The 27,810-nt window shown below is 34.4% G+C and overlaps 1 long non-coding RNA gene across 1 annotated transcript; it reads left to right on the top strand.

Moving 5' to 3' along the window:
* Positions 1-26,842, top strand: LOC122230154. The gene is made up of 4 exons (XR_006207303.1): positions 1-257; positions 1,514-1,574; positions 24,718-24,873; positions 26,388-26,842. It is a non-coding gene; the product is annotated as an uncharacterized LOC122230154 (long non-coding RNA).
* Positions 26,843-27,810: the final 968 nt, after the last annotated feature.

Below are 27,810 nucleotides of genomic sequence, written 5' to 3'. Positions count from 1 at the left end.
CAAACATTTTATAGCAACTGGACTCCTTCCAATGCAAATGTAAGATGCAGTAGAAAAATGCAATACTGTTCCAGCTGATGCAAGGATGAACTGCTCAGATCCATTTTTTATTACTTTCTTTCTTTGTTGTGTCTGCAGTCCTTAATGTTCAGGGTAAAAGTCCTTTTTTAACATTTTTTCCTGCTAGGAAACTGAAGCATAGAGAAATCATGTGGCTTATCTAAAGGTAACCAGATGTTAACAAAATCAGAAGAAAAGTAAGTTCTCTTGAATTCTTATGTAGCTTTTCTTTACTGTTAAAATTTGAATTTTAATATTTCAATTATCCATATGATTTCTTTTTATTGGTTAAAGTGCCCTGGATCACTTATCACTTCATCTGACCTAACTCATGTATATGAAGATACTAGTGCCAAACCTTTCCTAGATTCCCCCTTCTCTGAGCTCATGATAACCTTAAATCCCAGTACGTAAGACTTTCAATCTCTTAGACAGTTGATTATGCCAAATGCTTAGCATGGGGCCAATAGATGGCTCCAGGCTATTGATGATTTCATTAAATCTTTCCCAATCTATTTATTTACACAATTTCAGCTGGAAAAAAAATGCACTGAAATGAAACATCTCATTTCCAGTCCTGGCCTGAGGCAAAAGGAGACAATGATACATATCCCCAATTTAGACTAGACAAAACTAGCTACATTTCAAATAGAGAATTCACATTGTGAATTTAAAACCAAGTTAACCTGAAACGAGACATTTTCTCCCTGTATATCTGTGCACAGCTTCAGTTGATGGAACTATGAACTGTGTATCTGAACCAAAGGACCAAATTTTTCTAAAGAAATGTTAAAACTGGCAAATTAACTCAAACACTGCCTTAGAGTTTCTCCCTCTTTCTTTCCTGTTGTGGCGGTCACTGTGGCATTCACTGGTGGCAGACAAATGAAAAAGTGTTTTATTGAATTATCTTGATTGCCATATTGATCATTTTTTGTTGCTTTTGTTCCTAAGCACAGAAAGGAAAAAAAAAAAAAAAAAAAGGCAGCGAAGCAAGCTTCCCTTTGACCAAAAAAAAAAAAAAAAAAAAGGTTTTAGGATAGAGAAGCAATTGGTTCCAGTGAAAAATCAGTTAAGGAAATTTTTCAAAAGGGAAGGATAGTTTTTGTTTTGTAATGAGGGTTTGCCAATTAGTCACAAATGAACTTGAGCACATTTTCTTGATAATCATGAAGGATGATGGCTAAATGGATCAGCCACACATATTTTATAGTTTATACCCTGCAGTGTGGGTCTTTACCTACTACGTTCCAAGTACTTAAAAATTAAGTTGTTAATGACTGATCAATATTTTAAAGCTAAGTGTCACAAGAAACAATTAGATTACATAATTGAGTTTTAGCTAATGTGAGTTTCTGCAGAAGTTCACGTGCTAAAATAACATTTCAACTTTACACTTGCCTTCTGCTAAGTTGTTTTATTTTTCTCTTTCCCTCTTCAACATCCTGATCAGATCTCCAAATTTCCAAATCAACTTTCATTGTTCAAGACTCAGTGTAGATTTCACATACCAGGTTGGTATCTTATTTTTCATGTTCTCCATGTCTTCTTATGGTTTTATATAAGGAAAACCATTTCTTCTTTATTTTGTACAGTGATACTAATACTTCTTTACTATTCAGTATTCTTGTCGATAACAGCATGCTCTTTTATAACACCTCATTGGAAATATAGATACTCTGAAACATTATTTTTTTAATTGTTAAATGTAAATCATTTATACTGCAGTACTTTATGGGAGAAGCATATGCTGAATTTTAATGGTGTTTTAGTTTGCAGTCCAAAACTGTGAATGTGTGCATACAAAACCATGAAATGGCTAATGAAATGTTCCATCAGTTGTAGGCTGGGTATGTAAAAGTCTATCTATCTTATCTATTATCAATTTATCATATATATATATATATATATATATATATATATAATGAAAAAATATATATAATAATGAAAAGATTATTTTTAATATAAAGTCATAATGTTATTGAACCTCCAAATGGTATTCATGTAGATGGTACAGAGAACATTGAAGACTTGAGAACAATTATTCTAGTTGCTAGACAGCTTCAGTACATGTCAAAATTAGAATCAACTAGGGACCAGCTTGACCCCACCCTGGACCTCAAGACTCCAACTCTCCAGAAATGGGTAATGACCTTCCACATTTAAAATAATCCGTTGAGGTGACTCTGACACTGACATTGATCTAGAGGGATTTTCTACAGGAAAAGGTAAAGTGTTATGCTATGCTTGTTGTCTGCTCCTGGACACTTCCATGTTTTACTGCTTTAAAAATTATATCTGGTTGTGAATTTTTGATATAAGCTTTGAAGTTTTGGAGGAAGATGGCTGAATTGACTTTATTTCTCCTTGCTTATTTTTTATGATAGGCCATTAGTAGTGTTGGCAGCATTTACTATGGAAGTTTCTCAGTGTTCCTCAGGAGATAAGCCTAAAAAGATAAACAGTTTGAAGCCAGAACATCTACTTGCTAAAGTGTATAGGGTATTAGCATAATACTAGCCTCTGAGATGACTCACATGATATTTTGATACCTTGAATTTAGACTGCAAATAAAAGTGCTATATTTCATTATACTTTTCCATTATCTAATATATGCTTTTTCTTAAATTTGTAAAATATATTTACTTAATACAATTACAAAGTAAGAATTCATTTAAGTAATGTACATCTTGCTTATACTTGCATTTCAATATTAGATAGGAATTTGCCTGAAATATAAGTAAAAGTCTAGAAAATCAACCAAACATTGAGAATTTCCTCTGACTTTAAAAGTGGAGATTCTATCTATCTATCTATCTATCTATCTATCTATCTATTCCTTTTGTCTCCCTGTGAGTAAAATGGGTTCCTACCTCAAAGGGTTGCTCTGAGCAATATATTTTTTAATACGAATAAAAATTCTAGAACAGTATTTGTCATAGTATGCACTATAAATAAGTTATCAGTATTTAGTTCATCCTCCAAAGTAGAACTTTTCAATTTACCCTTGGAACATTATATAGCAAAGAAAATGGCCAGGTTATCAGAAGGTAACCTTGGCTTTACACCTCAGCCTGGAAAAGTCTAGAAGGTTAAGACTGCCTGGCTGCTTAGCTGTTCTGATGATTGAACAAGGAGAAAGCTGGAGTTAGGAAAAGTCTGCTTTCCTCAAGATATTTAAGAGCAAAGCTGCACAGATCTTTGTCATCCTGTGGTCTTAAAGGAACTTAGTTCAAAGAAAATCACTTGGTGGGAAGTTGGCTCAAAAGAATTTGTCTGTAGTAAACTGCTCAAAACCAAGGTACAGAGAGAATATTTGTAAAAGACAAGCTGGAAGAGACATTATCTGAATTTAGGAAACCAGACCTATCCCAGAGCAGGGGTGGGGGGGTGAAGGGATGGGGACTAAGTTTGAACGTTTTTCAAGCCTGCAGTTCAAATATAAGTACCTTCCATGCTCTATAAAGACCAAAGTCAGAGTCCATTATTGCTGGTCAAGTATCATCTCTTCTTTCCCTTATAATTCCTTCCTTCTCCTTACTTCTTTTTTCACCCTCTGGACCTAGAAGTAGCTTATTTAATGGAGTGGAGTAGTAGAGATAGACAGAAGAGTGACATCAACCATACCCTCTTGTTCCACCAAAGCCTTTCCAAGGCTAACATGGGTCAGAACTGGGAGTTTTTCATCATACATAGAATGAAAGTCTAGTGACTGAAACGTTCCCTTTTTACAACTACACCATTTGGAGAGCTTTTTGTCTACTTCTTTTGACAGCAAAACACAGAAGGGCTGTCACTATCTGCCAGCTCATTCTCTTTTGAATCTCACATCAGCCAAACTTTCATCCACATTATTCCACACAAACTGCTCTTATCAAGATCACAGATGACTTCCAAACATTGGCAAATTTCTTCTTAGTCTATGTAGCTTTCCCAAATTACCTCTAAATTCTGAAGTGCTCTGGGGTTTGATCCTTGCACTTACCTTCCCAACTATACTCACCTCTTAGGAGAATTTATCTAGTCCCAAGACTTTAAATAACATTTATAACTGAAACTGACTCCTATACTATCCTAAATCAATCACCTGAGCCCCACATATACTTTATTATAGATTCAACTTGTTCCCTTGAATGTTCACTGTCTTCTCATGGCCAAAACTTATTTTTTTTTCAATATATGAAATTTATTGTCAAATTGGTTTCCATATAACACCCAGTGCTCATCCCAAAAGGTGCCCTCCTCAATACCCATCGCCCACCCTCCTCTCCCTCCCACCCCCCGTCAACCCTCAGTTTGCTCTCAGATTTTTAAGAGTCTCTTATGCTTTGGCTCTCTCCCACTCATGGCCAAAACTTAACTCTTGGTCTCAGTCTGTCCACTAGACCCGTTTCTATATTGGTCTTCTTCTATCTCAGTATACAGCATCTACAGGGTGTTCAGGTCAGAAAATTCTAAAGTCATTCTTGAGTTGCTCTCAGACATCTTTTATCCAATTCATTAGGAAATCACGTTGGCTCCATCTGCAAATGATATCGGGAATCTGACTACTTCCCAGTGAACTCATCATTGGCACACTCCCCCAAGTTGCCATCATTTCTCACCTGCACTGGTTTAAAAGCCTCTTAATGATAGTCCTCTTGTTTCAATTCTTGCCCCCTACTGTCCATTGTTCAATATAATAGCTCAGGGTGATCCTGTCAAAGTAAAAGTCAGATCTTGTCATCCCTCTACTCAGAACTGTTCAACTACTTACCTTTTCTCTCATAGAAAGATCCAAACTTTTTAACCTGACATGTAAGGCCCTACATGATCTGGCCCTGATACCTCTTTGATGTCATTTTCCTCTACTCTGTCAGTTACAGGCTCCAAGAACACACAGAGTCTGCTCCTTCCATAGAGATTTGCATTTGAAGTTCCATCTGGAATACTTTTCATCCACACGCATATTCTCCTGGCTTACTGACTTCTTCCAGTCTCAGATCTCACCTTTCAGAGGTACTTCCCAGACAGCCCACATAAAATCACCCCCACATTGAAGCCAATCTTTATTCCCATTTCTCTAGATCACTTGTTACCACTATATTATAAAGCTTTAAACATTGTTTATGCTTTATGTTTTGTTTCTTGCTGTATCACCCACACCTGTCAAGTGAGAGATGCTCAGGAGATATTTAAATAAATAAATGAGAGTGATTGGAACAATCATGGGACCTGTCAGAGAGCTCATGGAGAGGAAAGGAAGGACACATGCCCCAGAGATGGTCTGAAAGGGCACTAAGTGAGGAGTGGGGTGGGGGTGGGGGATAAAGCTGTTTATTGCTACATCTTTTATTTATTTATTTATTTATTTATTTATTTATTTTTATTTACTTAAAAATTTTTTAAGTGTTTATTTACTTTTGAGAGAGACAGAAACAGAGCACCAGCAGGGGAGGAGCAGAGAGAGAGAGAGGGAGATACAGAATCCAAAGCAGGCTCCAGGCTCTGAGCTGTCAGCACAGACCCTGATGTGGGGCTCAAACCCACCAATGGTGAGATCATGACCTAAGCTGAAGTCGGATGCTTAACCAACTGAGCCACCCAGGTGCTCCTATTTTTATTTTTTTCAAGTAGGCTCCACACCCAACATGGGGCTTGAACTCACAACCCTGAAATCAAGAGTCGTTTGCTCTACCCATCCAGACATGCACCCCTATTGCTACATCTTTTAAATAACACTTTTAACTTAATGGATACATATATATTAAATAACTATTTATAATGAGAACACTGCACATTGATATTAATTTGATGTTTAAAATTCATTTATTCACTTTCACTATTAAATAGAATACATATTATCTTTATTTGTACAAATATTTGTACTTTTATCTGTGCTTTAGGTGCTTTATGTGTTCTTTAGATGCTTTAAATGTGCTAACTCAACATTTCATGTTTTTGGCTATTATTAATTTCTCTTGGACTATATTGTAATTATTTTTTGACATACTCCTCTCTTAGACTATATGGTCTGTAAAGGCAGTTATGGTTTTGCTTTTTGCTTTTTAGTTTAAATAACCTTGGTACCTAACTAAGCACCTGACATATAATAGGAACTAAAGTCATGCTTGTGAAATTTATTTTTAGTAAGTATTCAACTCCATCATCTCTTTTCCCATAAAGAGTGTACACCGTAGGATTCTCAGAACATGTGAGCTAGGGATTTTCTATCTAAGCAAGTCGCTCTTCAAACATAAAGGCTACAAATGCAGAATTTTTATGCAAGAATGCCGGGAATATTGTTTTTCTAAGCTCTCCTTGAAAAAAATACTAGCAGTCCAGCCAACCGAGGATATTTTAGCAAAAGAACTGGCAGTAAGCATTGAATATATTTAATTTCAGATCTAATGCAAAAAAAAAAAATAGTGATGATAAGAATAAAAAAAAGGAGTGTAAATTTTAAGTGCTCTCAAGCATAGAAATGATATAAAGAATAATAAAAATTGAGAGAAAGGGGGAGCAATATTGGAACCAGAATAAGCCCAGTGAGTCTTCATCTGTGAGGATGGGGGTCAAAGAATATCATTTAAGTTACTATTCAAGTAGTGAGACTTTAGCACACATAAGAGAAAAAGTATTAATTAAGTAACATAATTATTAACAATTCATAAGAGATAGCAAGTAGATAATAATCTTAAAGAGCAGGGTCTAAGGGTGTTGTATTAAAGTATAAGTGTAAAGTTTACTACTAGAACAAAAATACAAGACTTCCAAAATTTCAGAACTATAAAAAAAGGCAAAAAATCATACAAACACACACATATATACATGTGTAATTTAGACATGTTTATATATGTATTCACATGTACATAAATTATATAATGTTCATATCTAATGCATTATATGTTGTTTTGAATACTACCTGTTATATAGTATGAGACAAAATCTGAAATACTGCCATATGTGTTTTTTAGTAAACATAAATGGGCTTAAGTATTAGAAGCAAAAGATTTTTAGCATGGATGGCACCTAGGTGGCTCAGTCGGGTAAGTGTCTGACTTGATTTTGGCTCAGGTCTTGATTTCACAGGTTCATGAGTTCAAGCCCCACACCAGGCTCCACACTGACAGTGTTGAGCCTGCTTGGGATTCTCTCTCTCCCTGTCTTTCTGCCCCTCCCTTACACGCTCTGTCTCACTTTCTCTAAAAAACAAATAAACTCAAAAAAAATATTTTTAGGGTAAGTTACAATGCTTTACTCTAGAAAAATGATACATCTAAAATAAATAGATTCAGAATGGTTAAATATAAAAAATGGATTAGGTAATTCAGGCAAATGCAAATTAAGAAAATCACCGGTAGTGCTCTTGCTCTCAGACAATGTAGAATGTAGGCCAAAAGTATTGTAATGCAAAGGTACAAGATCCAAAAATCTAATTAGATCCAGGATGTAATACTTCAGAATATGTGTGTACAAATACCTTTGCAGTATATTTCATGTAGCAAAAATTACATATGATATGGAAGGGGGAGAAAAAAGAGTAACTTCACAATGTAGAAACCCAGCAAGCAAACCATAGCCATGGGAGAAAGCTTACCATCACCAGTGGTAAGTCATACTGACGGCACATATCCTTGGTATGATATGATAAAAATGGCAGCTTCCCTTTGTGGATTTCTTTCCCAAGACTGGCAACTCCAGTCTAACCATTAGAAACATTTTAGACAAACTCAAAATGAGGGAATTCCTTCAAAAAACTAAGACAATCTTAAAAATATATGGACTTCAGTTAGTCATAATGTATCATTATTGGCTCCCTAACTGTAACAAATGTACTAATATAAGATGTTAATAACAGGAGTATATGAGACTCTCTATTATTTTCACAATTTTTCCAGAAATCTGAAACTTTTCTAAAAATAAAGTCTAATTAAACCTTTAAAAAAAAAACAAAGTAAGTTTAGTGAATATTGCTAACTTTTGTAGAACACACAGGAATATATATATTCCTATTTGTGTTTACATAAAGAAAGCCTGGGTATTTATAACAGAAACTAATTAAAGAGGTTACCTACAGGGGAGGATGGTAAAGGGAAACAGGACAGATGCTCCCCTGAGGCACAAACAAGCTTCTTAAAAATGAACCCTTTTATATAGTTTTTTTTAATGGGAATGTATTAATTTTAAAAGTGTACACATAACAGTAGTAATTGACAGAAATCTCTTAATAAAATGGGCCAAATTTCAGTCTACCATGTTAGAGTCATGCAACTTCAGAAAATATCGATTCCTAAAGTACATATATTTTTAATTATTTCAATTCGGTTAAAATGTCTGACCAGAAACCTGGCCAAGACAGATAAGAGTAATGAGTAATTAAGCATATAATAATGCACTCTATTATAATACTAGTCTTAAAATTTTGCAAAGTACTTTTACATGTGTTATCTGATTTATTTGGCTTTTTGAATAAATAAAAAAGAATAAGTAAAGAAAGTAGATTTCCTTCCCACCTTTTCTTTTCTTTCCTTCCTTTTCTTTTCTTTCTTTTTTTTCTTTTTCTTTTCCTTTCCTTTTCCCTTTCCTTTCCTTTTCCTTTTCTTTTTCCCTTTCCTTTCCTTTTTTTTCCTTTTCCTTTCCTTTCCTTTTTTCTTTTCTTTCCTTTTTTTCTTTTTTTTCTTTCCTTTCCTTTCCTCTCTTCTTTTCCTTTTCTTAATATTTCCTTTCCTTTTCTCTTTTCTTTTTTCTTTCCTTTTCTTTCCTTTTTTTTTCTTTTTTTAAAGAAATCTGAGTCTTAGAAAAATAAAAGAACTTTCTTACTAGTGTGGAAATGGCAGAGGAAAGAGGAGATAAGAGAATCAAATTTCTTCTAGTCCTAATTCAGTGTTTTCCATTATATTTTGGAATCTATGTGAAAGTATAGAACGTTGGTAATATCCTAATGGTCATAAATTCTGCAATACTTTCTTTTCTTGAGAGAGAAGATTGCAATGTAGTTACCTGCGGTCTGGAAATAAATTGAGTAGTGTCCATGTGTGCTGTGAACAGATAACAGTGGGAGAGTAATAGTTTTTAGATAGGATGGGCTAGGTTTGAACCAACATGTACATGAGTAGATTAATAATGTTTAACAACCATAAGAACTATCAAGCACCTAATAAAGTCTGAATATTTCCTCTGTTGATGTTCTTCAATCAGGAAGGATTTCCAGATAAACTTTCAAATAAATCACTATGGCTGCATTTACATTGCTAACTTCCCCAAGGTGTGTGTGACTGAAGATCATCATTTCAAGAAGGGGCAATCATAGAATTAAATAATGCAGATTCTTATACTCAAGGCTTGCTCCTTTTCTTGACTATAGTAAATGATCATTATTACCTTTATATTTTCAAGATATGTGTTAAAATCACTTGATGGTTTTTTTCTCCCCTTTAGATATTTATTCAGCCATTCCCATTCCTTGGTCTAACCACCAGAGAAATAAAAAGTCATTCAAGTTTGTCTTTCTGGTATTATTTAAATGAATACCATCCTTAATCAGTATTGGATACCATTACAGAAACTCAGCAAGAACAAAATATTATCAAGAATGTGACAAAAACAATATACTTTCAAGAACTCCGACACAAATTAATTTGCCAGGTACATGGATGAACAAAAGAAAAGTTCTATCCCAGTGAAGCTTCCAATCTTTCGAAGAAAAACAAATCAGACATTTTATGAATAAATATACATATGTAATTGCAAATATTGGCAAGTGATATGAAGTGATATGAAACTGATGGGGTAAATTTAATATCTGAGATAGAATTGGAGCTAAATTCTGGTAAATAATTAAGCATAAGCCAGACCATGCAGGACAGGAGACAGAGACCCAGGCAGAGCTTCAGATTTCACTGGAGACCTAACATGGAAAAAGCTCCACATAATTAAGGAACCAAACAAACACGAACATTTTTCTTATGGTTGAAATTTAGTGCGTGAAAAAAAAAATGTTTTTTTCCCCTAAAATTAACTAGCAATTCCACATGCAATCTGAAGTATATTTCTATTAATTTATCATCAGGACTTTATAGAGTTAGATTATATTCTAGTGCAGTAAAAAAAAAAAAAAACAACACTAAGTGATTCTAAGGATTGTGCTATGATTGAATTTGTATTTCTAAAACACCTACTCTGGCTATTCTGTGGGGAATCACTGCAGAAGACTTTGAATACCAGATAAATGACTATTGCATTTTTATCAGTCCAGATAAGAGACAGAGTATTGGACTAAGATAGAGTATTAGATGAATATCTTGCTGCAGTGATGTGCAACAACAACCTCAGAGATCACCAACATTTTTTATCACTCATGAGTCTGCAGGTAGACTGAGGACTCAATGGTTTTCCCTGAGCATTGGATATTGACTTGTTCCATGTGTCTAATCTCTTTCTTGGGACCACCAGCTTCCCTGGAAATGTTCTTTTCATGGCTGACAGGAAGAAGTGCAAAAGTCTAAGCCAAAAGCCCCTGTCAGATGGGGCATATATTATATCTGTTTGCATTCCTTTATCTAAAGCAAATCACATGGCCAACCAAAACATTGGGTGGGGAAATGTAGTCTAGCTACTCTAGTGAGAGGTACAGAATCATGTTGCAAAGAAAGTATATATGTATAATTCTATAACAGATATTGAGTGAAGAATATAATCTAAGAGATTATTATCATGAATTGAATGTGTGATATATTTTGGAAATAGTTTCTAATTAGATACGAAGGATGACAGAGGGAGTTATAAATGATGATTCCCACATTTTTGGTATAAACAACTGGGTAGATGGAAGTGCCATTTACTCATAGAAGGAGACTGGACTAAAAGGAAGTTGAGGTGAGAGACCAATATTGTAGTTTGGAATATATCAAAGATTTAGATGAGTGATACAGTGGTAAGTAACTGAATATTCATGTTTGGAGTGAAAGTGTGGTTGGGACTGAGTTATTGGAATATCAAGCGTTTTCTTTTCTTTATTTCTTTTCTCTATTTTTTCTTTCCTTCCTTTCTTCTTTTTCTTTCTTCTTTCTTTCTTTCTTTTCTTTTTTTTTTCTTTCCTCTTTTGGTTACTTCTTTTACAACATTAAGAAGTAAACTGTACAAGCAGGAGTGGGGAAAACCAGGGGCCCACCCTGTCTGGTATGAAGTATGGAGCATGTGGAAGAATAAATGCCTATAATGAAGAGAGACTTCAGGGAGGGAAGTGTGCTCAAGAACCAAGTAGTCAAGCCAAAGTAGGGGAATTTTAGAGAGTCAGGAGAAGGATTTAGGAAGATTGAGATTTGGGTTAGATAAAAAGAGGTATGGAATAATACAGAAATGAATTTTTTTATAAACAAATGACCAAAGAGATATAGAGATCCAGTTTTGACTGATAGAGAAAAGACATCATTCTTTTGTTTCCAATTTTCAAAATACATATTGTAAAAATGTAAAACATTTCAAGATACTTGTAAAAAATTGAATAATCACCATTTATTTTCTTAGTACCTTTCATCTTACTCAAATTGGGCATTTCCCTCTTCCATTATATTATTGTAGTAGATCAAATGATAGAAATTTATAAGGGGAAATTTAATATTCTTTCCCTAGTACTCTCAAATCCTACCCTTTATGTTAACTAATGCTGTTTGTGTATTTTTCTATACATTTTTATGCATATATGTATGTATACTTATCCATATTTTTTATGTTGTTGATTTTTTTCAAGTAAACTTTGCTGTATTCACTTGACAGTATATCTTGGAATATCCTTACAAGTCAATAATGTACATCTATCTTCTTGTTTGTGATAACTGTATAATAATACTTTATTTGTATAATATCAATTCTATGTTTCTCTTAATGATAAACATACATATGTTTCAAAAGTTAATATTTTAATCTGTTATTAGTTTTAGTTTTAGTTTTGGTGGCTATACAATGTTTTCAAAAATCCTTTGTATATAGGTCCTTTTATACTGAAGCTTTTATATTTGCAGATAGATTTCCAAAACTGAGAGTACTACTCCAAGGAACAGGAAGAGTTGTTTTTTTTTTTAATTTTTTTTTAATGTTTATTTATTTTTGAGACAGAGAGAGACAGAGCATGAACAGGGGAGGAGCAGAGAGAGAGGGAGACACAGAATCTGAAACAGGCTCCAGGCTCTGAGCTGTCAGTACAGAGCCCGACGTGGGGCTCGAACTCATGGACCGTGAGATCATGACCTGAGCCGAAGTTGGACGCTTAGCCGACCAAGCCACCCAGGCACCCCAGGAAGAGTTTTTTTTAAAAAAATTAGTACACCCTATGTTTATTTGTTTTATTTCTTAAATTTCACAGATGAGTGAAATCATATGGTATTTGTCTTTCTCTGACTAACATATTTTACTTAGCATAATACTCTAGCTCCATCCACATCATTGCAAATGGCAAGATTCCAAAAAGAGAGAGAGAGAGAGAGAGTGAGAGAGAGGAAACCAAAAAACAGATTTTTAACTGTAAAGAACAAACTAATGGTTACCAGAGGGGTGGTGGGTGTGAGGAGGAGCTATGGGTTAAATATGTTGGGATTAAGGAGAGCGCTAGTTGTGATAAACACCAGGTATTGAATGTGAGTGTTGAGTCACTAAATTCTGTACCCAAAACCAGTATTACAGTGTATGTTAACTACCTGGAATTTAAATAAAAACTTGGAAAAACAAATGTTTTTTTTTTAAATTTAGTACATGTTGCTAGTTTAGTTAATCTAAAAGTTTGTAGCAGTTCACATTTCTACCAAAAATATATGGTTACCCAGTCTCATTTACAGCATTGAATGTGATTGCTTTTATTGTTGTTTGTCTGATCTCTCTCTCTTTTTAAACTAATTTTTTGGTGATTGCATTATTAATTTAATATATAAATATTTCATTTGTCTTAGTGCACTAGGTGTTAAGGATATGGTGGCCGGCAAGAAAGAAATAATGTCAGCCTTCCTGAATTCCAATAGGCCAGGAAGTTAGTTTATTATTAATTAACAAATTTATTTATTGCCACACATGTTGTCAGAAGAAAAATATATGGCGATAAGCAATATTGTCTGCTAAGGTTTCCTGAAGGAAATAACAACTAAGTCCAAACCTAACGGATGAGTAGGTGAAGGAGAAATGGGATGAGAAGACCCTTCCAAACAGACGAGGTAAATTGAGCACAAGGTCTCAGAGGAACTAGAGAACCTGGGTGGTGCATAGCAATAGAAGTAAAGGAGAGCCCTGTATTATATAACAGCTGGCCTCTTAAGCCAAGTTAAGGAGCAATGAACATTAAACACTAGAAAACACTGGAAAGATTTTTTCTTTTCTTCTTTTTTTTTAATATGAAATTTATTGTCAAATTGGTTTCCATTCAACACCCAATGCTCATCCCAACAGGTGCCCTCCTCAATGCCCATCACCCACTTTCCCCTCCCCCCCCCATCAACCCTCAGTTTATTCTCAGTATTTAAGAGTCTCTTGTGGTTTGCCTCCTTCCCTCTCTGTAACCTCCCTGCCCCTTCTCCTCCCTCCCGGTCTTCTGTTGAGTTTCTCAGGATCCACATAAGAGTGAAAACATATGGTGTCTGTCTTTCTCTGCCTGACTTACTTCACTTAGCATAAAAGCACTGGAAAGATTTATGCAGGACAGTGATATTACAAGATTTGTATTTTAGAAGAATCTTGGAGTGCCTGGGTGGCTCAGTGGTTATACCTCCAACATCAGCTCAGGTCATGATCTCATTGTTTATGGGTTCAAGCCCTGTGTCAGGCTCTGTGCTGACAGCTCATAGCCTGGAACCTGCTTCATATTCTGTGACTCCTTCTCTCTGTGTCCCTCCCCTGCATACACTCTGTCCCTCCCCTGCATACACAGAAATAGATAAATAACTCAATAACTCAATAAATAAATAAATGTTAAAAAATTTTTAAAAAAGAAGAAGAATCTGTACTATGCAAAACTGATTGGTTAAGAGTGGGTGCAAGAGAAGCAATTCAAGTTAGAGAGCCTAGACCCCTGGAGTAAGGTATAGATGAGATGATGGAAAGAAGAAATGGAGTTGGTAAAGTGGACAAGGCTTTGTGTTTTATCGGATGAGCCAAGTGAAGTAGAGAGGAGGGATTAAAAGATATTTCCCAAATTTCTCATGTCAGCAATTCGGTGAATGGTGGTTCTGTTAACTAAAAAAGAATATTCCCTAGCTTATAACTGGGAGCCAAGTTTCCAGGCAAGAATGGGTTTAATTCAAACATGTTGAGTTTGAATGCCTGCCAAATGCCCTAGTAGAGATGTTTAATTGACAGCTGAGTAGATGTGTCTGGAATTTATGGACGTGAGTTGGAGATTTTCCTTCCTTTGGTTCCTTTGTCGAAGATAAATTCCCAAAGTGGGTCAAATGGTGTTTAACATTTTTATGGTTCTCAGCATTCATTACTATAATTTTAATTTTTTTTTCTCATTTATATTTCTACTAGTAATATTTGACGATCTCATTTTATCTCATAATTACTATCATTGAATAATGTCATCAATATAGTTTATCTTTGAATAAGTGCCTGAACACAAAATTTGTTTTAATTTTCACTTCTTTAGTTTGCATGGTAAACAAGGTATGTTTAATTAATTTTATTTCCTCTTGGATGAATTGACTGCTTCTGTCCTTTGTCTAGTCACTGCTTGTGTTATCACCTATGCATTTGAGCTCATTCATTAAGTAATCACTTGTTAGTTAATTATCATCATGCACTGCACAGTTACATAACAGTTTGGAGCTCAGAATAAAAATGTATGAGACACAGTCTCTGCCTTCAGATCCAGAGAAACAAGAACTATAGGTTAAAATAATATGTGCTTTGTGCCATGAAAGAGATATGTCCAGGTGTTATCTTAAGGGACATCTGACCCCGACTGGGCAGGGAATGAGACAGAGAGGGAAGCAACACCTTAGCTGAAAAGCAGTAGTAGCTAAGCCAGGAAAAGAGGTGGGTTATGGGGAACATTTGGGGTGTGTTGAGAGTGGGGTGGGTCAGGCAGAGGTAATAGGCTATAAAATGGAAGAAAATGTGTAGAGAATATTGTTGAGGTATAAAAATTATTTCAGTAAAGGCAAGGCATTGAGTGGAAGAGCAGAGAAAGGCAAAAATAATACTAAAAAGATGAGCAGAGGTTGATTACAAGGTAAGATGTGTGGTAAATCTGTATTTTCTCAATATTTTACTTGATGGATCCATTTTAGAAACCATTCTATTATACACAGAAACCACACTTAATTCCTCATTATCCGTATGAGTAATGGAAATCATAGGAGGGAATTTGGTACAAGGTATTGCATTTTCTGCTCACTTTGACATCAAAGAACTAAAGAAAGATTTTATTGTTTCTATATAGATACAAATAAAAAAAATGAAGCTGGATTATATTCTATTCCATTTATGTCTTGAACTTTCTTCTTTCAGGTCTCAAGACCATCTCCTTAGTATAAGTGTTCAGTGATTTTTGAATGTTTCAAGGTTAACTGCCTACAAAGATTTCCATGGGCTAATACAAATTTGGAAATGTGGGGTTAATTTTAAAGAATGTTAAAGGCTCTATTCATGCAATCAGAATTGAAAGAGATGAAAAATATGGAATTTGAAATAAACAACAAAAAACTGATAGTTTCTGAATCTCGTATTTTCAGATATTCCTTCATCTTCTTCTGGGAAGTATTAACCCCACAAATTTTAGGTTGTAATTATTCACCAGATAGTTTGTAGGTAAGATGCTAAAGAGGCTGCTAACAAATGAAAAATCAAAAAGAAAAACAAAAAACAAAACAAAACAAAAGGAAACCCTAAAAAAACCCAAAACTCAAATTCTACTCTCTGGTCCACACAGAGGGATTAATTGTTATTTACTATTTAGTACATTTGCTTAGATTGTGCTTAATTTTGTTCGGAATCTTCAATAATACCAAAGTCATCAATTGTAACCAGAACATATAGTTTATAAAGTTAAATAGAACAACAAAGTACCTAAGATTTTAACAGTAAACTGTGTTTTAGGATCTTTGATGGCATTGTATTATCTTAAATTTGTGACATAAAGCCAGGTACCTTAAACAGAAAACTATACTTCTGCATACTGCAAGTCATATTTTTTCATGAGTATATGTTTGGTAACACTTGTGTAGTTCATAATCTCTGCCATCATATGTATTCAAATAGAAATGAAGTTGCCATCAAATTCTGATTAATTTATTAGTTATGCAGTTTTCATACATGGTCTTTTTAAAAGTCTTCACAGAAGCTGATTTTCACTTCAGCCACCTTGACTGGTGGATATCAAATCCAGTCCCATCCAGACTCTTGGTTTGAAGCATATAAATGAAAAAGAATTACTTTACTGTGATAATAGGGTCTAAAAACTTATAAAATATAATTACTTATCAAAACAATGTAGCCTAAATTTAAAAATATCAAGAAACAGTGTGAAGACAATTTATACTTATGCCTAAAAGTAACCTGTGCTACCACATCAGATGTGGAGAGACGGGAGTTTGAAGCCAATGGCATGTGCTAATAAATGCTGCAGTGTTACGCTTACAGGTAAGTTGTAACCTTAAGTTATTTAAAATCTACTATAACATTTCCAATTTAATGAATCAATAGAACTCTCACTAGAATTGATGAATACTAGTATTGATGAATATTAGAATTCAACTCACAAATGTGTTTTCTAAGTGTCCTTGAACAAATATTTTGAGTTCCTTCTGTGTGTTAAGTACTCTTCTAGGTGCTAAGGATACAGAGAAAAACATGATTGAGAAAAACCTTGCCATCAAAGAGACTGTATTTTAATGGAACAGGAAAGTAAGCAAATAAAAGACAGAATAAATAAATAAGCTTATTTCAAAACATGATAAGCATCTTTTAGTAAATAAAGTAGTGTAATGGGATAGAAAGAATTTTAGGTAGAATGACTTTTCTTAGAAGTTAACATTTACAATGAATCTTGAAGATAAGCAAAAGCCAACAATGCCTATTATAAATCACAGTGGAAAGGTCAAGTAGACAAATGAATGTATGAGTGTAATGCTGAGGGGAACAAAACAGAGATAGAAATTTTGGAGTCAGAGTATATAGTGCTATTTAAATCCATGGATATATAATTATTCCGGAAGAAAATAGACAAAAAGAACAGGGTTCAAAACCAATCCCGGGGCACTACAATATTTTGCGTAAAGGTATTTTGTGCAATAAAAAGCTAAGGGTCACAAAGAAAAGTTACAAGGATATGAAGTTTTAAAGCTTAAAGAGAAGGCAACCATTTTGCCTGGGACAGAAATTTGAATGAGAACAGATATGTTTCCATTGGAAACAATGGACAATAAGGACAATAAGGAAGTAGTAATCATTAAGGTAATTTCAGTGAAGAAGGAGGAAGAAAGACACATCAGAATAGTTTGAAATGGTAGAAATAGATTTACTACTTAGTGTACAGAAAATATTTTCAAAAAAGGGCTTTGATACAAAGATAAACATGTTGGAATGATAGATGAAGGAGGATATAAGTTTAAGAAAGAGTACACTGATGAGACAGAAAAGAAAATAGATGAAGTCCTTAAGCAAATGAGAAGCTCTAGGATCTAGTATCCAAGTAGAGATGTTAATATTATATAGGATCAGGGACAACTCTTAATTAAAATAAAAGAGAAAATAGCATCTGAATATAGAAAAAGATTTGTATATTTGGTAGAGGAAAAATGAGGTAATACTTATTGTATTTCCTCAATGAATACAAATTGAGATCATAGACTGAAAAAGAAAGGAAAAAATTTAGGAGGTTTGACATTAAATTATTATATTGAAGATGGGAAAACAAATTTACTAGTGAAATGTACAATCATGGCTATGTAATGTTAAGTGCCCACTTGAAATCTGGGCTCAAGAATTTAAAGTGGGTCCAAGCAAGAAGATTCTGTTTCTTCCATCTGTACTCATGTGTTGGGGTCCAGACATAAGACTTACTAAATTTTGGGTTTAACTTGAGTAGTGCTTTTTTGGGTATATTCCGAGGAGATAGAAAAAAACTGGAGGGTGTGTGTGTGTGTGTGTGTGTGTGTGTGTGTATGTGTGTGTGTGTGTGTGTGTGTGAGAGAGAGAGAGAGAGAGAGAGAGAGAGAGAGAGAGAGAGAAATCTAAAAGTATGATGATCATGATGGATCACTGAGCTGCACCTGAGTAAGGGAGTGAGGGCATTGAGGGGGTAAGAAAGCAGGAAAAGTTGGGCCAATAGTTTGCAGATATTGATGAAATCGAAGTTGGCTGACAAGTACTAAGGACCTGGAAAAATAGATAGTAGTACTTAGAGAATGGAAATTAGAATGAAACAACAACAACAACAAATTAGTTAATTCATTACACAAGAACAGTGGTGTCTGTCTGAACCCCAAGCCCAAAGATGCATATAGAAGACAATAAAACAATATGCAGTCCTGTATACATTTCAATACTATCTCCAGCTAAGACGCTAACAGATCAAGAAAACACATATCCTTAATGAAACAAGTAGGTTTCATTAAGTTAAACCTGGTTAACTTAAGTTAAACTACCAAGTTAAACCTGGTAGGTTTACAGACTAGATTTTTATCATTCTGTGATGATAAAGTAAATCATTCTGAAACATGATTTTACAGATTCTTATAGCACAACTTTAGAGTGACAAAGGAAAAAATATGTTTATAAAGCTCTAAATTCTTAAGAATATTTTGTCCTTAAGCACTTGAAAGCTTTTTTTTTAATAAATTTAGAGAACATATCATGACTTCCTAGATGTGGATGAATTAGAAGTCTTCTTTTTGTTTTAAGGATATAATTGTTTTTATAGATAACCAATCCATTTTTTAAAATATAAAAATAATAAAAATATTGATTCTACTCATGAAAGGAAACGTCTGTAATAAGTATTTTCATTTACTCTCTCTGAGATTCCAGGCAAATAGGTAATTGAGTTATAAACTCTTTGCTATGCTTTTGTGAATTTAGTGAATTCAGTCTGCATTTGTGAATACATGAAAGTCTAAAATATGCCTAAAAACCGAGACTAAATATGTGATTATATTTTTATTAGCTGGTACCTTTTTTATAAGAAAGTAATAACAGAATGCCTAACTAAAAGGAGATCCACATAGTAAAATTTATTTCCCTGTACCAATTGGTACAAGAAGTAGAAGAAAGCAGAACTTTCAAATTTCAAGTGATACAGAAACATTCTAATGTAAGAAATATCAACCATGATAAGGATTTTGATTATTAACCACAACGGGAAAGATGGCTTTATTCTGTTACTTTGTAAGACATATTTGTGTGTGTATATGCACATATGTAAGATTATTTACGGGTGTTATGGTGGAAGGGGGGTGCAGATAAGTGTTCCATAACCTCTTTAATTAATTTCTGTGCTCTAAAATATAAGTAATAAAAAAATAAAGTTGCTGTGTGGCTTCACTTATCTAGGATTGTTTGACTATGGCTGCTACTGAGTGTTATGCTTAGAACAGATTTCTCCATGAAGAAGCTAGGAATCTTAGGACTCTGGATTCAGTCAGAGATAGGATTTATCCTGGAGGTATTATTAAAACAAAGAAAACTTTGTTGAACATGGTTATAAGATAGTGGTTTTAGTAAAATACTTTGATTTAAGCTTTCTTCCTTTCTAGGGGTGCCTGGATGGCTCAGTCAGTTGTGCATCTGACTTCAGCCTCAGCTCAGGTCATCATCTCATGGTTCATGGGTTCAAGCCCCATGTAAGGTTTTGTGCTGACAGCATGGAGCCTGCTTCAGATAGTGTCTCCCTCTCTCTCTGCTTCTCCCCTGCTCGCAGTTCTGCACACATTGGTGCTCTCTCTCTCTCTCTCAAAAATAGGTAAACACTAAAAAAATTAAACTTTTCTTCCTTTATAATATTAGCATTTAAAACTACAATTTTGTATCTCTCTACTGATTTAATTACATCCTGCATATTTCATATGTTCTATTTTATGTTATTCAAAATACTTTCCAATTTATCTTGGGATTTCTTTTTTAACCTATGGTTATTCAGAAGTATTTGTTTAATTTCTAAATATTTGGAGCCCTTTCAGGTAACTTATGATTATTGACTTCTGATTTAATTTCCTTACTATCAGATCACATGTGCTGAAAAGTTTATTCTTTTGAGCTGTATTAGGACATATAGTTTAGCATGTATTCTATTTTGATAAATGTTCCATCTACACATGAAAAGTATATATGTTCCACAGACATTGGGTATAATATTCTTTAAATGTCAATTAGATTAAAATAGTTGATGATATTATTTAAGTCTGTATTTTTACTAATATTTTTGAATAGTAATTTTATTCAGTTAATAAGAAACAGTGTTAAAATACCTCATACCCAGATTGTAGGTATGTTTATTTATCCCTTTAATTCTACCAGATTTTGGTACAGGTATTTCGAAGCTCTTTGATTAGGTGCATATCAATTTCAGATTGTTATGTCATCCTGATAAGATTGACCATTTTATTATTAGAAAATGCCCCTCTTTATTTCTGGTAATATTCCTTAAAAATAAACAAAATAAAAATTTACCTATAGGTAATCCATAGCAGCTTGCTTTCATTTGTTGGTCTATTTTATTGATTTATTTTTCTCGGGACCTATGGGCCACATTTTCCCATTTCCTTGTATGTTTAGTGATAGCTAATTGTATATTGGGCATTGTGGATAATATGCTGTAGATACTGTATGTTCTATTATCTTCCTTTGAAGAGTGTTGATTTTGCTCTAGCAGGCAATTAAAAGTAGATCATCCTGCACATATGAAAGATTGGTTTTATATGGGTAAAGATTAGTTTCATCTGGATGGTTTTATGTGGAAGATGGCTTGTTTTGATTTTGCTCTTAGTCTTAAGGGTATTCTTAGTCCTGGGCTGGTAACTTTTCTCTTAAGGCTTACCTATCCTTAGGCTTTAATGGAATGCCCAAACTGCTTATGAAGCTCTTCTAACAGAACAAGATTAAAACTTCAAGCTCTGTCTCCTTTGTTGTGGCTAGCAGCTAAAATACCTGCTAATTTTTTTCGGTTTTACCCATATTCCCTGATGCTGTGTTTTTGGAGTCTGTTCTATGGGTGTTCAATTTAAAGGTTGAGTCAGTGTTTAAAATTTCAGGGATTTCACCTCTGTGCCTACCTCATTTCTGGACTTTTCCTTTCCATTTCTAGCTCTACCAGCAGTCCTAAAAGCTATCTCCTGAGATTTCAAACAAATAAGACTTTGGTTCTGTGTTTGAATTCAGACAGCTCCAGTCACACAGAAGCAAAATGCTCTTGGGGGGGGAAAAACATATAAACATAGATTTTCCTTCAATGTAATTCTCTTCTTTCTAGATTGTATCACTTCCACTTCTAGCTTGCCTTTGGACATTCCCTCATGCCTTCAATAGTTGGGGTTTTTCAAATGTTTGCTTCAGGGTTTATAGTTGTTTTTAGTGGGGGGATTAGTCTGATATAAACCATCTCTCCATTACTGGAGCAAAAACTAGTACCAAAATGGGCTTTGGAATAGTGCAAACAGGTTAATTTGCTTTCATTGACTAAATGTTTACTTACTACCCAATGTGCTAGCAAATGTTTCAGGTATTGGAAAGGATGAATATGACCAAGCCCTAGCTTTAGTCTAGTAGGAAGGCTAGACTCTCTGACATTAGGAAGGACAGACTCCCTCAATTATCTGTGATCCAGCATGAGAAGTGCTAAGAGAGAAATATTTCCAAATGCTATGCTAGCACAATTCAGGGAGCCAGGAATTCTACCTAGTCAAGTTTTCTCCGAGGAAGCAATGTTTGGATTGGATCTTGAAAAATGCACCAGGAGTTTAACACATCAGGAATGCTGTGAATGTCATGAGGAAGGAAATTTTAGACAAAGGTAACACTACAAAGAAATGTGAAACTAGATGGTTTATTTTGAAAAAGGCAGATGAATGTGAGTAATAAGTTTAGTAAAGGTATGATAAGCCCAGATTGTGAATGATGTATAATAGTAATAACAACCATTAAAAACTACTACTACTAACTGAGAACTGATTATGCAAGCACTTAGGATAAGCAGTTAGCATATGTTTTCTCTATTGATTATAACTACAGCCCTCTGTAGTAGGTACTATTAGGATCCCCCATTTTTCAGGTGAAGATACTGAGGTTTAGAGAGATTGAATAATTTGTACAAGGCTGCTCAATTGGTAAATGCAGAGTTGTGATTCCCACTCACAGTCTTTGATTTCATACTTTACACACTTAACTACTCTAAAGAGTTTCAAAGTGATCTTGTTCATAAATAGGAAAATCTGAATGATTTTAAAATGTCAGTGTTTTTATTAGATCTGAATTTTAGAAAATTTAGCTTTATAGAAATATGGTAGATTACAGAGAAAGGAGATTACAAGATCAGTTACAGTAACATGGATGGACCTACACGGTATTATGCTAAGTGAAATAAATCAGATAGAGAAAGACAAATATTATATGACTGCACTTATCTGTAGAATTTAAAAAATAAAGCAAATGAATAAACAAACAAAAAGCAGAAACAGACCCATAAATACAAAGAACAAACTGATGGTTGCTGGAGGGGAGGGGTTGGTGTGGATGGGCAAAAATGAGTGAAGGAGAGTAGGAGATACAGACTTCCAGTTATGGAATGAGTAAGTCATGGGGATGAAAGGCAGAGCATAGGGAGTATAGTCAATAGCATTGCATGGTGACAGATGGTAGCTAATTTGTGGTGAGCCTAGCATACATACAGAGTTGTTGAATATCTGAAACTAACATCATGTGTCAACTATACTCAAATTAAAAAAAGTTGCTAAAATCTATATGTAATGCCTACACTTTATAAAGGCATTCAAGTTACCCAACACTTCGCCATTATTTCATGAGTTCAAACTTTTCATGGGTTTATTATTTATAAAGAGACAAAGGAGTTAAGAAGGTGGCAGAAGATCAGGCCAGATAATTCATATGCTCTTAAATTTAACACCATCATGCAATAATTTAGAGTCTCATAACTCTGATTGCCATTATCCCTCCCTCTCTCCCCCATACTATTTTGTAAAATACTACCTAATATATATTAGAGAACATTCTGATTAACCTCAGTGACCAGTGATAGTTTCAGCATTCGTAGCCAGTTTCAGATTAAAGTTTGTTCTGATACCTCCATCATCTTTAGTGATCATATATCAAGGATACATTTAGAGGTAGGCTCAATGCCAGTCACCACCAATTCAGGGGTTTGGTATAAAGACTTCATGATTGCCATGGAATGCCAGCCTTTTACACAGCAGGAGAAGAATTTAACATGGCATTAAAAAGCTAAATAAAACATTTAAGAAATCTTTTTTTAAATTTGTTTAATGTTTGTTTATTTTGAGAGACAGAGAGAGAGAGAGAATGGGGGAGGGGCAGAGAGAGAGGGAGAAAGAATCCCAAGCAGGCTTTGCACAGTCAGGGCAGAGCCCAATTCAGAATTCAACCCCATGAATCATGAGACCATGACCTAAATCGAAATTAAGAGTTGGTTGCTCAAATGACTGAGCTACCTAGGCGCCTCAAGAAATAATGTTTTAAGTCATATACCTAGTTCGAGTCTACTCAGAAGATCCATCGAGTCCCTATTTCAGTTCAAATAGCTGTAAAATGCATGTGGCATTTTATGTTTTGGGCATTATTTTATTTAATAAGTTCCATCTTTGAATTATTCTCTTTAGAAATTTTTCTGGGTAAATGTGGCCTCTGGGTGGCTCAATCAGTTGAGCGTCCAACTTTGGCTCAGGTCATGATCTCACAGTTCATGGGTTCGAGCCCCACATCAGTCTTTGCGGTGACAGTGTGGAGCCTGCTTTGGATTCTCTGTCTCCCTTTCTCTCTGCCCCTCCCCCACTTGCAATCTCTCTCAAAAATAAATAGACACTGATGTAAAAAATTTTTCTGAGTAACTGGTGTTTGCACTTTCCACTTTTTGAAAAATCAGGTATTGCAGATGTGTGAAATGAATAAAATAACTAAGGTTAAGAACAGACTACCTAGGTTTGAATTTTTTGATTAATCATATCTCAGTTGTATAACTTTGCACTAATTTATTAACCTGTCTTCTTCAATTTATTCATCAAAATGTCAGAGATAATAAGAGTGCTTGTACGAGGTCCTTGTAAGGACTGAATGAGACAGTAAATGCAAAGAACTTCAAGCATTATAAATATTCTAATGTTACCATTACAAATGTTTGGAATTTTCTCTGAAATTTACTTAAAGATCCTGAATTTATTATAAATGTATTTATAATTGTCTTGCATTTTCACTGATCTTGTTGTTGAAAGTTTCTGGTTTCAGATCCATAAGATCCTATAATTATGTCATAAGATTTATTATGTTTGGCTGAAATTTACTTTTTTCAACAGGAGAGTCACTTATGAAACTTATACTGATTTGAAATACCAATCTGAATAGAAAGAAGCCATTGTAGATCCATCTTTGAAATAAACTGGGGCAGATAGCTCAGATAAATGTATTTTTCTGTTTTAAAAGGAAAATGCTAAACTGCCTGTATTCATTCCCTAGGGCTGCTGTGACAAATAACCACAAACTCGGTGACTTACGTCAGAAATGTATTTTCTCACAGTTTGGGAGGCCAGAAGACTGAAAGCAAGACATCACCAGAGTTGATTTCTTCCAGAGGCTCTTCGAATCTGTTTCATGCTTCTCTTCTTGCCGCTGGTAAGAGTTAGCAAGCCACAGATTTTCTTGGTTTATAGAGGCTCACTCCACTCCTTGTCTCAATCTTCCTATCATCTTCTTTCTGTAACCAATCTACCTCTTCTTTCTTTAATAAGGATACCAGTCATTAGATTTAGGGCTGACTATAAATCTAGGATGATCTCAGTTCAAGATGTTTAATTTAATAACATTTGCAAACACATTATTTCCAAATAAAGTCATATTCACAGGTATTGGGGTTAGGGCTTGGACATATCTTTTGGGGCATGCTATTTAATCCATTGCACTGCCAAATGCTAGATTGGAGAAATTTTCCTAAAAATATGATTAATCCAAAGGCAGCATAATAATTGACTAAACACTAAAGAAAAATACATGAATTAAATATAAATTATTGTGACCAATTACAACTGAGTTGTAGAGAAAATAAACTTTATGTATGAAATAGTCTTTTACTCAATAGAGCATTTAATATAACCCTAAATTATCTAGACTGGAAATTATACAAAGGAATGGGTAATGTTTTCCACTCAGGAATCAAAATAAAAAATATTCAAATAGAATTTAGAAATAACATTTATTTCAACCTAATTCTTGATTTTATCCTAGGAGCTTGTGTAAGAGAAACAGTTCTGTATATTTTATACTGCATTTTGGATTCTCTTATATTAGTTTTCAAACTTGTTTAATGAAAAGAATGTGGACTTTACAGTTCAGCAGACTTGGATTTGAATGTCATATCATCACTGTTAAGCTGTGTGATCCCGGAAAAGTAAATTAACCTATTTGTGTCCCAGCTTCCTCATCCGTAAAAAGAACGTGGTAATGCTAGCTTCCCAGGTTATTTTAACTTGCTGTTAGAATAAACTTGAGGAATTGTATAAATGGGACCTGATACAGGAGTTTTCAGTATTATGAACTTCTCTTTCCTCTACTTGGCTGTTCAAGTCGTGGCCAGTCTGATCAGGAACAAAACAAAACAAAACAAAACAAAATGACTAGTGAAATGCAAAAGACATTTTTAATTGATATTTTTCACCTTAACTCCCCCCATGCAACTTGGAATAGTTTATGGATGACTTCTCATTAATCTTACCAATATCTGATTGTGATAGATAAGGAATGTAGCAAAACTCTCTCTCCATCTCTCTCTTTTCTCTTTCTCTCTCCCTCTCTCTCTCTCTCTCTCTCTCTCTCTCTCTCTCACACACACACACACACACACACACAGATATACACACACAAGTATGTTAATTTTTCACAAGTTTACTCAGACCACAGATTCAATCACATACTAGTTATTTATGGTGATCTTTCTTATTGTAAAAAGGTAAGTCTAATCCAGATGCTATGCTTAAGACGACTGACCGCTACTGAAATTTGTTTTGTTTTCCATTCATAAATGGGAGACTGAGTCATGATTGGAGTAATCATATTTGGACATTCTTAAGGCCTTGCAACAAGTCTTTTGCCAAGTTGGTACAAACATTTATGTATGTTCTTTTTCAATCCAGGCTGATGGTGATTTGTGACAGTTTTAAGTTCCCAGAAATGTGTGGAGACTGGCTGGCTGTCAGGAAGACATACAAGGAGACTTTTATGTTGGCGATTTACAGAAACTCAGATGCAACTTAATCTTTCAGGTGTAAAAACTTGATCTTGTTGGTGATCCAGAAATCAGACTCAAGAATCATGACTCATACTTGTTAAAAGAGACATAACAACAAAAAATAATAATAATTTATTGAGTAAATGGGTCATATTGCTCTTTGATGAGAATTTTGGCAATATTTATTAAGAAACTTAACCGTATTGATATACATTTATTTATAAATCTGTATAGTGAGGAGACCAGAGACCCACACTTACATAGAATCATGTTAATTTATAGTTGTGTGTGTTTAATTAGGAGTATTCATGTTTACCAAAAATTTTTATAACAGAAAAAAATTAAAACTGCTAAGTGTTCAAACAAGAGTAGAAGAATGCTTTTCAAAGTTTGGGTATGGAAACAATTTACTTGGTTGCAAAGAACATATTCTTGCAAATAACCCCAGTTTATTTTTAATTTTTCTTATAAATAAAATTTATATTTTAGAAAATTTTTGATTTACAGCAGAGTTGCAAACACATATGGAGAGTTCTCATTTACTCCATAGCCAGCTTGCCCTATTATTAACATATTATATTCTTATGGTGCATTTATCATAAGTAATGAATGAAGAGAAACATATTCTTTTTTTTTTTTTAATTTACATCCAAGTTAGTTAGCATATAGTGCAACAATGATTTCAGGAATAGATTCCTTAATGCCCCTAACCCACTTAGCCCATCCCTCCTCCCACAACCCCTCCAGTAACCCTCTGTTTATTCTCCATATTTAAGAGTCTCTTATGTTTTATCCCATCCCTGTTTTCATATTATTTTTGTTTCCCTTCCCTTATATTAATCTGTTCTAGGTTTTAAAGTCCTCATATGAGTTAAGTCATATGATATTTGTCTTTCTCTGACTAATTTCACTTAGCATAATACCCTCCAGTTCCACCCACATTGTTGCAAAAGGCAAGATTTCATTCTTTTTGATTACTGAGTAACACTCCAGTGTGTGTGTGTGTGTGTGTGTGTGTGTGTGTGTGTGTATACCACATCTTCTTTATCCATTCATCTGTCGATGGACATTTGGGCTCGTTCCATACTTTGGCTATTGTTGATAGTGCTGCTATAAACATGGGGGTGCATGTGTCCCTTCGAAACAGCACACCTGTATTCCTTGGATAAATACCTAGTAGTGCAATTGCTGGATCGTAGGGTAGTTCTATTTTTAGTTCTTTGAGGACCCACCATACTGTTCTCCAGAGTGGCTGCACCAGTTTGCATTCCCACCAGCAGTGCAAAAGAGATCCTCTTTCTCTGCATCCTCGCCAACATCTGTTGTTG

Source organism: Panthera leo, chromosome C2 (genome assembly GCF_018350215.1).
Source record: "Panthera leo isolate Ple1 chromosome C2, P.leo_Ple1_pat1.1, whole genome shotgun sequence".
Lineage (NCBI taxonomy): Eukaryota > Metazoa > Chordata > Mammalia > Carnivora > Felidae > Panthera > Panthera leo.
This window is presented reverse-complemented; position numbering and strand designations above follow the sequence as displayed.